This window comes from Aedes aegypti, chromosome 1, assembly GCF_002204515.2.
Source record: "Aedes aegypti strain LVP_AGWG chromosome 1, AaegL5.0 Primary Assembly, whole genome shotgun sequence".
Lineage (NCBI taxonomy): Eukaryota > Metazoa > Arthropoda > Insecta > Diptera > Culicidae > Aedes > Aedes aegypti.
The window spans coordinates 89,936,065-89,953,068 of NC_035107.1; the positions used below are offsets into that span (position 1 = coordinate 89,936,065).

The 17,004-nt window shown below is 41.8% G+C and overlaps 1 protein-coding gene across 5 annotated transcripts in view; it reads left to right on the plus strand.

The window, feature by feature from the left end:
- Positions 1–17,004, plus strand: part of LOC5574988 (glutamate receptor ionotropic, kainate 2) — a 605,301-nt gene that overhangs the window by 521,176 nt on the left and 67,121 nt on the right. The gene's annotated exons all lie outside the window — the stretch shown is intronic.

Genomic DNA, 17,004 nt, shown 5'->3' on the forward strand with positions numbered 1-17,004 from the left:
ATTGTAGAAAATTGTATTGGTCTGAATGCATCAGCAAAAAAGTTTTTATTCCGATCTCCTGAACCACGTGGGTCACCCTAATTTCACATAACTGAAAAATAATGTCTGAAAAATATGGAGAAACTTTCCCCAAGACACCATATATCTAAACTGACGGTATAGGCGCAAACATTTTTGTCTTACAAAATATGGCTTTGTGACCAATGTGCAATGTGTTAAAATTTTGTAACGATGCACAATAAACTATACTGGTTATGAAACATTAGTGATATTATTGCCATATTTACAAGAAAAAAATCGTTCAACTTCCATTTCGCCAAAGTTTAATCGATAAACAGCATTGCCAATAACTAAATCCTTGTAAACCAACCCTCTAAACTGATAAAAGCCGCCTTCATGGCGCCATCTTGCAGTGTTATACACTCTACCAATCCATTTATAGACTTCGCTGTTTTATGATGCGAAGCTACTGTCAAAGTTAAAATAATGCCACGACGGTTGTGAAGACTCCGGGCAGCTTTGTTTTCATAGGTGTAAATAAACGACTTAACCGATCCCTTTCACACCAAGTCATCAATGACGAACCACAAACAAAATTAAGCAAATTGATTTTAGTTGATTAAGACGTGATCATTACACTCCAGATGTATAAAAAGAAGGTGATATCTCATTTACTTTGTTGACTGTGGAATCAGTGATCAATAAAGTTTGTATACGCAGTTTTCTATGACCGAGTAAATAAGCTTGCAGCTTACAAACTAAGCTGCTATTGCATTCTACACCTTGACAAAAATATACACACAAAAGCAGTCCTCTCAACTCACAATTTACAAACGGTCCGCCCAACTCGCTATTTTACACTATTCGTCAAAGGTGGTGGTCCTCAAAAACACACTCCTACCATGCTTACTGATTTCTGTGGTCCTCTCAACTAAATTCTAATTTCTTCACAAGCGGTCCTCTCAACTAGCTCTTTGTTTTTTTCACTAGCTGTAGCGGTTATCTCAACAATCTCCAACATGATTAAACATACCTACCAGCCATCTTGGTTTACTTCGTCTCGGTTGCACAAGATATATTATTTTTTATATTTTTATTTTGCTATGATACTGAACAAGAACATCCTAAGTAAAATCTTCCACGGTCACCAATTTGTAACATCTAACCAGGTCCGTCACACTCGGGCTCAGATTGGGTACCACTTCTAGTACTGCATTTCGTCCCTCGGTAGTACAAAAGGTACCCAAGTTTGACAGATCGCAGTACACATTTCACGGCATTCTAGATTACACTCTAGGACAGGACGTGACAGCTCAACAAGGACTGCCCCGTTGTTTTTCAATCGATAACCTTGACGATACAAAAGCCAGTGCTACCAGTATCCTTTTTAAGCAAATCAGTTGAACAAATTCAAGTATCAAGGCTCACAATTTGGTTGTTTCTTGCATGCTTCATTCATTTAGCGCAATAGCGAATGCTAGCTTCTTTTTTTAAAGTAGGTTAGATTCGAAACCGGCGATATTTTAGAGAAAATTGATACAATTTCTATTATACTGCACTCAATTAAGTATTTTTGATTTATTTTAGTATTGTAGGAGCACATGCGGTAAACCAAACATCGAATATAGATTGATTTGTAGCAAAAATATTTTATGAAACATTTTCAAACTTTCAATAAAAACTCTAACTTATGAACTAGCAACACGGCCGGGCTAGCAACAAAGTGCCCTGTTGCAATCCAACTCAACGATGTGAAAGTAGGCCTTTGCCAAAACGACCAATCAGAAGTGGTCTTTTTTGACAGGCAAATGGTTTCAAATTTGCACTAGTACCTGACAAGTCCTGTCCTAGATTACACTATGAGCCATAAAATTTTGGGCAACTGCAAGGGACATGGAGGTCTTTAATAAATGGATCAAATCGACTCATATTATGGATCAAAACATTATAACAGCAATTTAGCTGCGAGATAAGGCAGCGTCCATTTATTACGTAACGCTAAAATTGGAAATTTGTGACCACCTCCCCCCCCCCTCCCTCTGTAACGCTTTTTGTATGAAAAATTTCAAATTTTTGTATGAGCTGTAACGTTTGAGTGTACTCTCCCCTTCCCCCTAGAGCGTTACGTAATTTGTGGATGCCGCCTAAACGAATGGTGTGCTAGTGAAAGCATACGTTTTGGCGTTTGTTTCGGAATCGCCTTATCTTTGATTCATAACTGTGGTACGGGTTTCAATGCCCCACAGTTATGAATCAACGTTTCGGGGAATACGCATCACATTTTATTTCTTACGGACGGAAAAAATATGCTTAAGCATATTACAATTGATTGTGATGCTGTACAGATTTATGGTTCACGTAGGTAAAATGTTAACTGCGTACAATTACCTCACAGTTATGGATCAGCTAAGGGTCATTTTTTAGAACAAAATATGACTACAAATCATGGTGAATTACCCGCCTGGCAATGCTGAATATAGTTGTTTTCGGGAATACACATAAAAACTCGCGGTTATTTACGAAAAAGTGTCGATTTCGATAGAAATTTCAAACGTTGTCCATCCCACAGATGTGGAACAGTGGAACAGAAGGGGCCTTATCATGGATCAAATCGACTCATATTATAGATCAGAACACTATAAAAGCAATTTATCTGTGAAGCAAACGAATGGTGTGTTAGTGAAAGTATAAGCCATTTTACGAGACGTTCGAATGACGTTTTCTGGCGGGCCGCTCATTGTTGTTGTTCAAAAAACTAGCCTGATATCTGAACGGCGCTGGTCACATTTTTGTTGGCGATGATGTCCCCGTCTCTTTCAGCGCATGTTTCTACTCGGTTTACATGTATTATGTTACCTGTAAATGAAAAATATCTTCTCTGCCTGCTGATTTCAATTTTACATGCGAAAATTAAAAACTTTGTTACACTGCCACCAGCGCCATTGTTGAATAAGCTCCTTCCAAATGTAGCGCTAGAAGAATCGTAAATAAATCGGCCCGCCAGAAACTTTCAAAGCTGGTAAACAAACGGAAACCATATGATTCGAAACGTCTCATAAAATGGCTTATACGTTTGGGCGTTTCTTTCGGAATCGTCTTATCGTTGATTCATAACTGTGGTACGGGTTTCAATGCCCCACAGTTATGAATCAACGATTCTATGGATACGGATAACATTTTATTTCATACGGACGAATAAAATATGCTAGAAGATGTTATGATTGATTGCGATGCTGTACAGATTTGGGACCACGTAGATAAAATGTGTTCTGCATAATTGTAACTCTATTTGATGAGATATTCTCCGTTTAAGCCAACTTTGATCCATATCTGTGTGCTATCCATAACTGTGGGGTGACTGTAATTGCAACTCTATCTGATGAGATATTCCCGTTTTGATCCAACTTTGATCCATATATGTGTGCTATCCACAACTGTGGGGTGACTGTAGCTATTGTAAAACCAGGGAAAAATTTTCTGCAGAGGATTCAAAACAAAATTTTGAAAATTATTCTGAAGATCCCTCCCTTTTATAGGACGAATGATTTACATAGAATATCCAATGATGAATCATTGGAACAAATGTCGAATAGAATAATTTTAGACAAAATCGTTTTCTATTGCCAAGATAAATGCAATATATGTTTAGCCTAAGTTAGGTTAAGTTATTTAAATGTTTTTGTTTTCCTATAATCAGGTGAATAAATTATAAGTTCTGAAGTTCTACGACAAATGAATTGTAATATGTTGTTAACAATTTGTTAATAAATGCTTAATTTAGTCAGAGCACCTTTCTTCTTATATTAATGTAATGTTTGCAATGATACTAATGAAGAAACAAATTAAAAAAAATCGTTTACTGTATTCTGAAATTTGTGAATTGGCTCTAACATTGTTTCTATTTGAATCGATCATATTCAACTCAACCAAAAACACAATACTCGCATCAAAAGCTTGCATATAATATACAATTTCTATTTTTGACCACCGGGCACAAGGTGCAAACCCCCACATCACGAAACAATCTTCTCAAAACTACCAAAACAACAGTCTTGTCCGTTGAACAACGGCGTACCTCTTTGAGCTGTTCTCGTTGAAACTTTCATGAATAAGCAAGCATCACTTCCTAACTTATTCATCCAGCAATTCATCGGGCGCAGATTTCCCCAGCTCGTTCCATTTACCCCATAATCATGCGGTTTTGATTTGAGCTGCTTCCGTGAGGCGAATTGGGATGACTATGGCTCCAAGCGCATCCAGCTTCATTTCGATTTTCGGGGGGTGAATTTCATTGTTGCCCAGACCTGGAACCCAATTTCCTCCTCCGAGCATCATCCGTAGATGGGTAGCGAAAGGGACCCGAAATGATGTAGAGCACATCTGGGAATCAGTTGAAAAAGATTGCCTTCCATGGTTGTACTGCTTTTTTTTTATTAATATTGGATTGATTAGGTTAGGCTTCGTCTTCCTGAAAAGGAAAACGAAGCTAGGCTTGTGCGATTTTTCGGAACGGAACCGTCATCCATAACCAGTTTTCACCTGAGAAATGGTTGTTAGTATTGCTACACCATCCACTGGAAATGGATTCATGTAACGAGACAAAAACAGTAACGCACAGATGGATACGCACGTAATTCACATGTTTTTCGTTCATATTCGTTTTCTGAAGGAAGACGATGAGAAATTCTCAAAAACGGCTATCGATCTTAAAATTTCTATTTTCATCTCTGCCATACACTATATAACTAGACTTTATCAACCTTTTGTCTGTGTTTAGGGGTCAATATGATTACATTGAAGGATTGCAACTTTCTTTAGTGAGCCGATTAGTGATTTTTTTTTCACTCGTAGGTGCGTTTAAGGTTATTATAGAACGAAGCCACACCTTAAATTTTCAAGAGCACATGACTTGAGAACCAAACAGCACTTCGCGTTGAAAATCTATCCCATTGGTCACTACCAGCAAGCAAGCAATTTGATTGGTTTTCAACGCGAACTGTTGTCAGATTCTCTCGTCTTGCGCACTTGAAAATTCAAAGTTTGGCTTCGTTTTATAATCACCTTAAGTAAATTTCTTGAATGTTGCTTTCAAATATATTAAAACATATTTTTCTAGAGTTGTTTTAATGAAAATACTACAATATCTGTATCTTAGGGTCATACTGACTAACGTCTGCTTTTTACTACTTCGTCTGCAATCCAGTGTTGCACGTATCAGCCTAAGCCATGTTCAGACACTATCTGCCACAAGTCATACCTTTTCACTGAAACGTACGTTGCCTTGAAATCAATAAACAGATAGCGAGTCTGCAAGTAATACTCCCGGAATTAGTCTAGGATCATTCGCAAAGTAAACATCGCGGCCCTCACGAAAACCAGTTCGGTATTCGCCGACGAAGGACTCCTCGAGCCTGGTAAATAGGACGCACGATAGTATTTTGTAAGCCAAATTCAGCAGGGTAATTCCTCTGCAATTGGCACACTCCAGCCTATGCCCTTTCTTATAAATTGAGCATAGCGGGCACTGGTATTGTATTGTGCCACGTGCCATTGACCGTTGCATAAAATCTCCACATATTGTTCCGGTTCATACTATTTTGAGCTGCAGCTACTGCTCTTCCTTCGTGCTGCCTTTTCTTTCTGCGGTGGATACACTTTTCTTCGGCCCTCACTGCCCTGTTCTGCTGGGTAATGGCCACGAGCATACGACTTCTGGCGACATTCTGCACATCTGTCACTCACTGGCACTCTTCATTGAAACAATTGTTTCATCTTCGTTGTTGACCAATGCTAATCACTTCTCGTGCCGTTGTGGTTACAGCTTCGTGGACAGGATCCCACAGGCTGTTGACATCTTCAGAAACGTTGATTCTTCCCAACCACTCGTCTAGCTGCTGGCGATACTGTGCAGCTACCTCTTCAGTCGACAAGCGTTGAATATTGAGCGCAGCGTTCTGTTACCCGTGACGCTGAATAACCACGCCCGAATTTTAGCTACGAGATTATGATCCGAGCCGATATTAGGTCCTCGAAAGGTCCTGAAATCCATGACTTCTGAGAAATTCGTCCGTGGTTTTTTAGGCATTGAGCTAGGTATTTTTTCGGATATTCTTGAGTTCGATGTAGGCCCGATTGGCATCCCGCTAGCAGCAGTGAAGGTCACCAGCCACAGGCTATTATCATTGATAACGAAATGGAGGCTTTCCATTCCAATGACGGGTCCGAAGAAGTCTTTCATCCAGATCTGCGCATTTACATAGCCAATGACTATCTTGACATCTTCGGCACTCTGCGTAGGTCTTATCTAGGCTCTTATAGAACTCATCCTTCATGCCATCGGGCTTATCGTTTATTGGCGCATATACGCTGATGAGGCTCGCGCCAAACGAAAGAATAAACGAAATATGTGAGTGTTATTAAAGTTTCACATTTCCCTTTGTGTTCGAACGGTCACTCCGATCGCGAAATGTTAAAAACTCATGGTAAACAAAAACCTAGCTGACCGCAGCAGTCTCATGGATTTCCTTTTCTGACTGTCATGTAAATCAGTTGTAACTGAGAATTCAACGATAAACAAAGTAAATTGTCTCGTCGCTTCCAAGAATGCTGGCATGCTTGAGCGAGACTGAAGCATTCCATGGTATTGCATCCAACATTCGCCAATATTGCGTGCTTTCTTGCATCTTGAAACTGAAATTGCGAACAAGGTAACTCTGTTTACTTGAATATGCGTTGAAAAATCAATCAAAAATAATACACATAATTGAACCGGCTGCTTGGTCGTCCATAGAAGTTAATATTCAATGTTATCTTCTTTTCCAAGCAGCCTAGATAGCCGTGTAGTGTCGGTAGTGGTTGTCTCAACTGGCTAAGAATAACACTACGGATTGCCTGATCCTGTAGTAAAAATCTACTAATCAGGTAACCCCAATCCCAAGGTGTGATGCGACCCGTGCTGATGGATGACTGGTTGAGGGGGTTTAAAATATGCTCAATTGCTAACGGAGCCTAGAGAGCACCAGGGCGAACTCTCCAGTATGTAGCTCTTACTGCATTAGGGCGGTGCAATGATGCAGCGGACCGTCTTTCCCCAGCGACTCGTGGGACCAAGAAATGAGTGCAAATAATCAAACCAAAATAAAAGGTGTCGACTGCTTCCCTCAGTTCGAAAAAGGTGACGACTGCCTCTCTCAGTCGGACGAAACGGAAACAGAGAATGCTTTTGGTAAGCTTGGACTGACCGAAGATGAGCTTCTCAGTAGTTCGCATGAAAACATATAAACCGACCCCCCTCTGACACTCCCGAACGACTCAGGACTTCATCCTTCGGTTGAACCAATGGACGACGAAGAGGATGGAATTACAGTCACAATAAACTCAACAGGATCGCAGCCATCAATCACAGGATCGAACGTCACCTCGGGTCCTATTGATGGAAAGACCGATCAACATCCAACAGATGACGCGAACAAACAAAAACCTACTGGCACCAAAAAGATCACTCGGAGCCAAAGGAAGCAGCTAAAAGCACTCCGACAAAGTGGCTTAAGCCGCCCTGAGGCCCTATCCAAAATCACGGGGGTGAGGCTTTGGTGTCAACTCCTTCGAAACGCACTCGGCAGGACCTTGACAAGTCCACAAATGCTGAAGAAGAACACAAGCAGAAACGGATGAAACAACACCTGAATCCGAGAAAGCGCGTTGGGCAACAGGAAACCAACAGCTCAACAGCCTCGACGATCAACAAACCCCCACCAGAAGATAAAAAACAGACTAGTCTAAGCTACGGTGAAATGACCAGTCGCAGGAGAGTCGGAATAATCCCAAAAGACTTCCCCACGACCCAACTTTCAACGACTCAGATGGGCGTTCTCCAGGAGGCACTGCTGCTTCGGGTAGAACAACAACGGAACGCGACAATGAAGCTCAAGTTCTCTAACCTTATCTACAAATCTAACCATATGGTTCTTATTTGTAAGGATCAGAAGACTGCGGAATGGGTAAAGGAAATAACACCTGCATTAAACCCTCTGGAAAGCGTTGAGTTGGTTGCAATGGATGAGGATAAAATTCAACGTCCAGAACTGATTCGAGCCTTTTTCCCTCAAAGCGCACAATACACCGATGATCGTATCAAAGCTCTCATCGAGAGTCAGAACGATCTGATAACCAACAACTGGCGTGTCATGCAACGGCTCACTCCTAACGACAAGCATGTGGTGTGAGTCTTTAATGTAGATGAACCGTCCATGGAAAAACTCCTTCAATCCAAGTTCATCCTCAACTACCGCTTTGGAGAAATACAGTTGAGGAAAGTAAAGAGCACAACCCCAAACTCCAATGACAATCCAACTGGACAGCCGGCCCAAGAGAAATCTGAGGAGGCCTCTAGTAGCATCCCACAACCAACTCCCACCATACAGGCTAGCTTGTTTTCCTCTGATGGAAAAGATGCATGTTTGACCTCACTTCCTGGCCCAAGCGGTGTCACCTCAATGGCTCCCAATAAGGGCAGTGGAAATGTCAAAAGTGTAAAATTGACCACAGGGGATAAACCAGCAGGCCTAGGTAAGAAAAAGGACAAAAACCAAAATCTAAGACATCCCCCAAAATCAAAAGTTGATGATCCGGAACATCCAAAGAAGGACGGCAAACGTCCGGAAAATGCGGAACGCCTCAGCAATGATTAAAATCCTCCAAGTGAATCTCCATCATGCTCAGTGCGCAACAGATGTGCTTTGCAGGAGGTTCACAAAAGAACACCTTTCCGTGGCGCTGATTCAAGAGCCATGGGTCAACAAAACTCGAATACAAGGTATTCAACTAAACTCGTGTAGGTTGGTATATGATGACAGCCAGCTCTCTCCCAGAGCAGCTATTCTAATACACAATGACACTAAATGTTTTCCAATTACAGCATTCATCAAAAGGGACATTGTGGCGGTCAGGATGGAGGTTTCTGCCTGTATGGTGGGAGTGGGCTTCGTAGCCGTGCGGTTAGTGTCACCAAGGCATTTAGCCGCATCGTGCTAAGAAGTGTGGGTTCGATTCCCGCCGCAGGCCGAAAATCTTTTCGTGAGGAATGTTTTTCGACTGTGCCACTGGGCGTTGCATGCTAGTCCGTTGTCTAGTGTGGTGCTTCCTTCAAAGGGCTTAATAGCCCACTGGAAGCATTAACGTGTAGTGTCTTTTTCTACTGCTAGGGGCAGTACTGAGATCATTATGGTTTCGGCGTATTTCCCTAGCGACGCAGAAGACATTCCTCCTCCAAAGATGGCTGCTCTTGTCTCTTACAGTCAAAAACACAACATCCCCTTCGTCATCGGTTGTGACGCCAATGCTCATCACCTTGTATGGGGAAGCACAAACACAAATATCAGAGGTGAGCATCTTTTGCAGTTTTTTTCCTCCAAAAATATTGACATATGCAATGTCGGTGATAGGCCTACATTTGAAAACATCTTACGACAAGAAGTCCTTGATCTGACTTTATGCAGTCAATCCATCTCGGATAAAATAAAAAACTGGCATGTTTCTAATGAAATATCTATGTCAGACCATAAACATAGAGTCTTCGAGTGGGAAGGGGGTCTAATGATTCAAAAGTCGTTTAAAGATCCCAAGAAAACTGATTGGGAAACCTACTCAGCTATTCTCCGTTCTGAAGACTATATAATAGAGCCGAATATTCAGACTATTATACAGTTAGAAGCAGCTTCGGATTCTATTAAAAACAAAATTCTAAATGCTTATCAAGAGAGCTGTCCGATCAAAACAGTTAGTTCGAACAGAGATGTTCCATGGTGGAACATCAACCTTGGTAAACTCAGAAAAACTGCTCGGAAGGAATTTAACCGAGCACTTCTGATTGGAGTCTATACCGAAAGGCTCTGACAGAGTATAACAAAGAAATGAGACGAGCAAAACGGAAATCATGGGTTCTCATGTGTGAAAGCATTGAGAAAACTCCCGTAGCTGCTCGACTTCATAAAACTCTTTCGAAGAAACATTCCAATGGTTTGGAAAGTCTTCAAAGGACTGACGGTTCACTCACTGTGGAACCTTGTGAAACACTGAGTGAAATGCTAAGAGTTCACTTTCCTGATTCAATTCCACAAACGAGTCTAAATGCTGAAGGTGCCAGACTTGACGTCTCAGTTCCACACGGGTTCCTATCAGGGGACTCAGGAACAAAAAGGAACGCAATAAAGGTTGCCAAAGAAGCTTTTACTCGCGATAGGGTTGTTAGGGCAGTGAGATCTTTCGAGCCATTCAAATCTGCTGGCAAGGATGGAATCTTCCCAGCGCTTATCCAAAAAGAGGAAGACACACGGATTCCACACATGGTAGAGATTTTTAAGGCAAGTTTAGTTCTGGGACACATTCCAAACGATTGGCGTCAAGTTCGAGTTGTCTTTATTCCAAAAGCAGGAAAAAAGGACAAAACCAACCCTAAAGCATTCCGACCGATAAGCCTATCCTCGGTAATGCTTAAAATCATGGAGAAGGTATTATGCGAGTACCGTAATCCGGGGTAACATTGATCATATTTTTGAATATTTCTTTAATATTTCGTTCGAAAATGCAAATGTTGCAAATTTTATATTCTTAAAACAAGTACTGCCACCCATAGTTCGTGACTATATATTGCATTTTGTTTTTTGAAAGATTTAAGCATGTTTAAAAAACCGTTTTAAGTGATTTTTTGATTTAGTTGATATGGGGTAACATTGATCACATATGTAAACAACGTTCGGTAATATTGAAAATATCGTTGCTTACTTAAATCATGGCCTCCGAAGCCGAATATGAAGGCTAAACGCCTACAAGTCATTTAGTTTTTGAGTTATTTTAAAATTAAAAACACTTCGAACCACGGAATACGCCTAAAGGTAGGCAATTTCCTAAGGGAATCCTATATTCTTTACAGTAATTCGTTAATGTTGCCTTATTGAGCATACTTGTGAAAGTTTTGACAACAGAATCGTTTTCGGCGATGCCATTTTTGTAAGAACCACATTTTCCTTGGTCATATCTTTTGCAGAACTTATGTAAGACATGAATCTTCGGTAGTGTCATCCTTACCCATTGAAATCATTGTTTCGAAAAGTTGACAAATTTATGCATAATGTAAACGCAATTTTTGCAAAAATCCTCACTTACATTAGCTTATGAATATAAGAAAGAGAAGCACCATTCGTAATTTGGAAATGTTCCATCAATAAATGATGATACGAACTTTATACGAGGCGAGTCATTCCGATCAATGTTACCCCGCTGATCAATGATACCCCGGATTACGGTATATAGATTCTAAATTTATGAAAACTATGCCTCTTTCTAAATCCCAATTTGCTTATCAAAGCGGAAAATCAACGGTCTCAGCACTGCACACGCTAGTGGACAAGATCGAGAAAACCTTTAATGCAAGAGAAATCGCTCTTATAGCATTTCTTGATATTGAGGGCGCGTTCGATAACGCTTATTATTCGTCTATAGGTTCGGCAATGTTGAGGAGAAACTTCGACCCATGCATTGCAACCTGGGTACATGCTATGCTAGCAAATCGACAGATCTCATCTGAGCTGAGTGATTCGCGCATTACTGTAATGGCTACAAGGGGATGCCCTCAAGGGGGAGTACTCTCTCCCTTATTGTGGTCATTAGTGGTGGACGAACTGCTAGATAGCTTAGAAAGAAGGGGTGTTGAAGTTGTTGGATACGCAGATGACGTAGTCATTATTGTACGAGGCAAATTTAACAGCGTTATTTCATCAAGGATGCAAATTGCTCTCAATCACACACTCTCCTGGTGTCAAAAAGAGAAACTAGGAATAAACCCTTTAAAAACAACAATTGTACCGTTCACAAAAAGACGAAAGGTACAACTCCACCCTCTTTTCTTGAACCAAATACAATTAGTTTACTCAAATGAGGTCAAGTATCTTGGCATCACACTTGACGCAAAACTAAATTGGAACACCCATCTTCAAACAATCATAAATAAAGGTCTCAATTCACTCTGGGTTTGCTCAAAGACCTGTGGTAAAACATGGGGTCTAAAACCCAGTATGATCATGTGGATCTATAAAACAATCGTTCGGCCTAGAATAACCTATGCGTCCCTTGTTTGGTGGCCTAAGACAAAGGAAGCTACGGCTAGAGCTAAGCTGAACAAAATTCAACGTACCATAACCGGTGCAGTTCGTAGTACCCCCTCGTTTGCCCTAGATGCTATACTCAATCTGCCCCGGCTGGATCAATTCATAAAGCTGGGTGCTGAGAAAAGTGCTCTTAGGCTAAAACGATCAACAGTCTTACTGTCAGGGGACTTAACAGGTCACCTCAGTATATTAAACGAATTTTCGATAAATCCTATTGTTGAAAAATGTAGTGACTGGATGGAAAAAGTGGCAAACTATGACTCGCCATTCACGGTGGTCTTTCCTTCTCGTGAGGAATGGGAAGGAGGTGGACCCACCATTTCACCACTTTCTACACAGATGGTTCAAAAATGAATAATTTGACAGGGTCTGGAGTATACGGATCGAAAACCAAAATCTCTGTCTCTCTTGGACAGTGGCCTACAGTATTTCAAGCAGAAGTCTATGCAATCAAGGAATGTGCGCAGCTGTGTCTGAAAAGAAATTACAGACATGCCACCATCTGTATTTTCTCTGATAGTCAAGCAGCGCTTCAATCTTTGAAGGCTTTCACTTGCAACTCAAAACTTGTGTGGGAATGCATTCTTGCATTGAAATCCCTAGCTGAACGCAATCGAGTTAAACTATATTGGATCCCAGGACATACGGGTCTAGAGGGTAACAAAATTGCCGATCAGCTAGCAAGGAATGGATCAACCAATATGTTCATTGGTCCAGAGCCATTCCTTGGCATTTCAAACTCTGCACTAAACACGGAATTGAACAATTGGTTGTTCGGTCAAATACAATCAAATTGGAATACAGTTTCCAATGCGAATCAGTCCAAAAGGTTCGTAACAATAAACACGACACAAACACAAAAACTTATAGGTCTCAACAAAAGGGATCTCAGAACATACATCGGTCTAATAACTGGTCACTGCCCAAGCAGATACCACTTATACAAGATCGGTGTCGTCCAAAACACAAATTGCCGTTTCTGTGACGAGACGGACGAAACCTCACAACACCTTCTCTGCTCTTGCAGTGCACACATCCATCGTAGGTTCAAAATATTTGCAAGCACTACTTACAGCCAGCTGATATTTGGAACACATCCCCCAGGGAGGTGGTTAGCTTTATTAGGCTGATCACGCCAGATTGGGGGAACTACAACACTGCAACCTAGGACTTCTGCCCATCAATGGCAGATGGTTCAAAGTTCAGTCAAATGCGCAAAGTATTTCGGAGGCACATTTGCTACTGGAACACATTGTGTACATAGAGTAATAGGGTATATCACAATAGTCCTAAAAAATGGACGCAGTGATCCCACACCCGACAGAAGAAGAAGAACGGCGGTTCGGTCATTTTAGTGCATGAAAAATTATTTCAACGTAAAATGATGTTCAGGGAGTCGTTTTGCTAGCAACATTCATTATGAGTGAACACTTTGCGCTCAATAATGGGGTTTTCGCTAACAATGTTGGATGGAAGAGGAGCATTTAAATGATTTTTATTGAATGATTCACAAAACAAAGCTAGAAACATTTACCTAATTCGACTATCTGGGTTGCTAATGGGGTTTAGGCTCTGTGGTTCTCACTCAACGGTCTATCACGGATGCAATTCTCGAGTGCGGTACAGCGAAAAAAGGGGAAACGACTCTGTACCACGCCACCTATATTTGGCGTGAGCTACAAGTCCGATGTCCCCCGGAACTACCCCATGGTATTACTCCTAGAGGCTTAGGGCTTGTTGATGCCTCTACGCCTTTTCGTCACCTCTTGGTCTATTCGCTATGCCACTTCACTTACTTTTTGGAGCTGTGAGACTTTTTATGATAGATGTCCTGTGCTTGTTGGTTCTCTGGACTCCACTGCGCTGCTAGTCTTCGGGCGTGCTAGTTGGATGCCGAGATCGGTCTTGCGATTCCGGTTGAGGGGTGACTTCCGGTACACAAACACCCCGACGACCCAAGTCCGGTGGTTTGTCGTGATCGATACTAGTCAGTGTAGTTCTCGACGGAGCTAGCCTACTTCAGCGAAGAGTTTCCCGACGAAGGAATATCTCCCAAAACCGGCAAATTTACGCGTTGTTCTTACTGCGTTGTTGGCCGGTAGAGTGCCGAAGTTAGCCCAGCGATTCCTTTTGGAGTTGTTTCCGGTGGAGGATGTATCCTACTCTGACGAAGATTTCCCCGGCGGCGGAAGATCTTTCGAACCGATGTTATCAAGGCAGGTCCTGCGATTCCGGTGGAGGGAAACTTGCGGTTCACAGGCGCCCCAACGACCATTTGCCGGTGATGATTCGCAGTCTACTCAACTAGTCCCCGACGGCGGACCTAGTCTACCCTGACCGTTAACTCAATGCTGGTCGGTTTGGTACCGAGGTCAGCTCTGCGATTCCATTGGAGAAAGACTTTCGGTTTACAGTTGCCCGACCCCACACTTCGTGACGCTCGAACTACTCGGTCTAGTTTCCTACGGAGGATCTAGCTTAGACCGATCGCAACTCGACGTTCTCTGATCTTCTCGACATTTTTATTGCAGGGACGACATGATTTGCGTTACCGCTCTCTTCACCGTGCCACGAACATACGTGTTGACACTTCTGCACGACCTGATGAGAACTGGGTAAGGAAGAAGTTCATATTTCTATGCTTCCTATTCATCCACGTTGACAGGTTTGGGATGAGCCGGTGAATCCATCTTTTTTTCTCCAAATTGAGTATTGACTACTGAACAATACCTAACCTGCTGTTTGGACAGCCTTAATTTGGAATGATTCTCCCTATAGGGAGATATAATATAATGCATTAATTGCCTTTTCGCACCTTCTGCATGCGTAATCAACGTGGATGTTAAAATTCAGCTGATCGTCGATCATTACTCCCAGGTACTTCAATACGCGCTTCATTGCAATCACATACCTTCCGACAGTGATCTCCATCTGCTGAACCGCCTTGCAATTGCTGACTAGCAGCACCTCTGTTTTGTGGCGAGCTATCTGCAGTTTGATTCCACTCATCCAGTTCTCGATTGCGTCAATTGTTTCCATCACTGACATCTCCACTTCTTCCAGCGTCACGCCCATCACCCTTAGTGACACATCATCCGCATAACCAACAATCTTCACCTTCCTGGACATCCTCAGTGTCATGACTCCATCATACATCCCGTTCCAAAGAGTTGATTCAAGAATGGGACCTTGAGGGACGCCCGCTGTCACTTGCATTGACTTCTGCCCTTGATTTGTTTCGTACACCAAGTTTGCAGCGATGCTTGAAAGGGAACGCGCTCAAGTCAGTACGATCTACTATCGCCCGAGTCAGTGCCTAACGTGATAGACACTCTGCAAACCTAGTATAGCCATCCGGAGATCATCATCAACAATCAGTCAGTACGTGTAACACCCGCGTGAATTGTGAACTTAGTGCTAATTAGTAGGTTAGATTTAGAATATTATAAGAGCCTAAGACTGATCATATTTATATAGCCATACAGCAACCTTATAACAGCAAGATTCCTAAGGCGGTAATTGCCTATAGCTTGACAATTAAATAACTGTACAATTAACATCCCAGCAAGCCTAAGATTGAAGAACTTGCGCATTAAGCTTGAATCAGTGGATTGCACGGCATAAAAATTAACAAGGCAGGCTCTTTACTGATGCACATATCAAGTTTCGTTGTAAACATGTGATGTCACTCCTATCGTACTATATACCTTTCGGACCACTATAATATTTTTTTCGCAAATTTGTTCGAGGTGGATAGGGATGACGGCATCGAGTAGCTGTCAGTTTTCGGAATATATCACCTTCTTAATATAGTACACCGTGAGTGGATTGATTGGAGAAAAAGCACTATTATGTATGTGAAGGGTAAAGTTACAAGCTCATTTCTGGTTCTGGTAATATCTCTCCAATTTTTAGCTTAAGGTGAAGATGAATCGAATACAAAGTTCAAATTTTCAAGAGCACGGATCTGGAGAACCGAACACCCATTTGAGCTGAAAACCTAATCGATTGGTCATCACCAGCTATTGACCAAACGATTAAGTTTTCAGCTTAAACGGATGTTTGGTTCTCCGTGCTCTTGAAAATTTGAACTTTGGCTTCGATTCATCTTCACCTTAATGCGTTATATCGATAAATGTGCTCTTAAGAAGTGTGACGTTTTGTTATGCAGTAACATGGACCATTAACCTCTCCCCTTGATAAACCATATCTCTTTTGAATTTTCTTATGTTTTTAAGTAGAACTGAATTACATTTTCATTCCGAGTAATGTTTGATGATTTGATCGCGTCGCTTGCTCTTGCGGGGGCAGGCAATCACTTGTTAAGCGTACAATCCGGTTGTCGAATTACATCGCGAATCCGTTTAGGCGTGAATATATCATGCATCGCATTACCAACCGTAGGTGCATCCCAGATCCTAACCTTATCCCACTATCCTTCCCATGACAACTGTGGAGATGCAGAGGTATATTCGATCTCTAGTAACAATGGTTATCCAACTAACAATCCTTCCCTTGCCCGATGACCGTAGGAACGCAGCCGGTACCGTTATTGACTTTTAAATATGAGCTCTCGATTTGTAAACATTGGAAATGGTGGGATCAACACGGTCTCAAGGCATAGACAACGTAACCATTTTTTGACACAGACAGAAGGTTAAGTTCACCTGATGCTGCGACTCCGTACGCACATCCGGTCCATTCCGGCCCCTTAAAAAAACGGAAGCATAAATAACCTCTCACAAAAGAGTCCTACTCAAAAAGCCATTTTTATGTTCCTCTTTCTTTCTTTCCATCCGTCCTGGTCCGGTTCAACCCGCACCCCCCCTTTGCTTGCCTA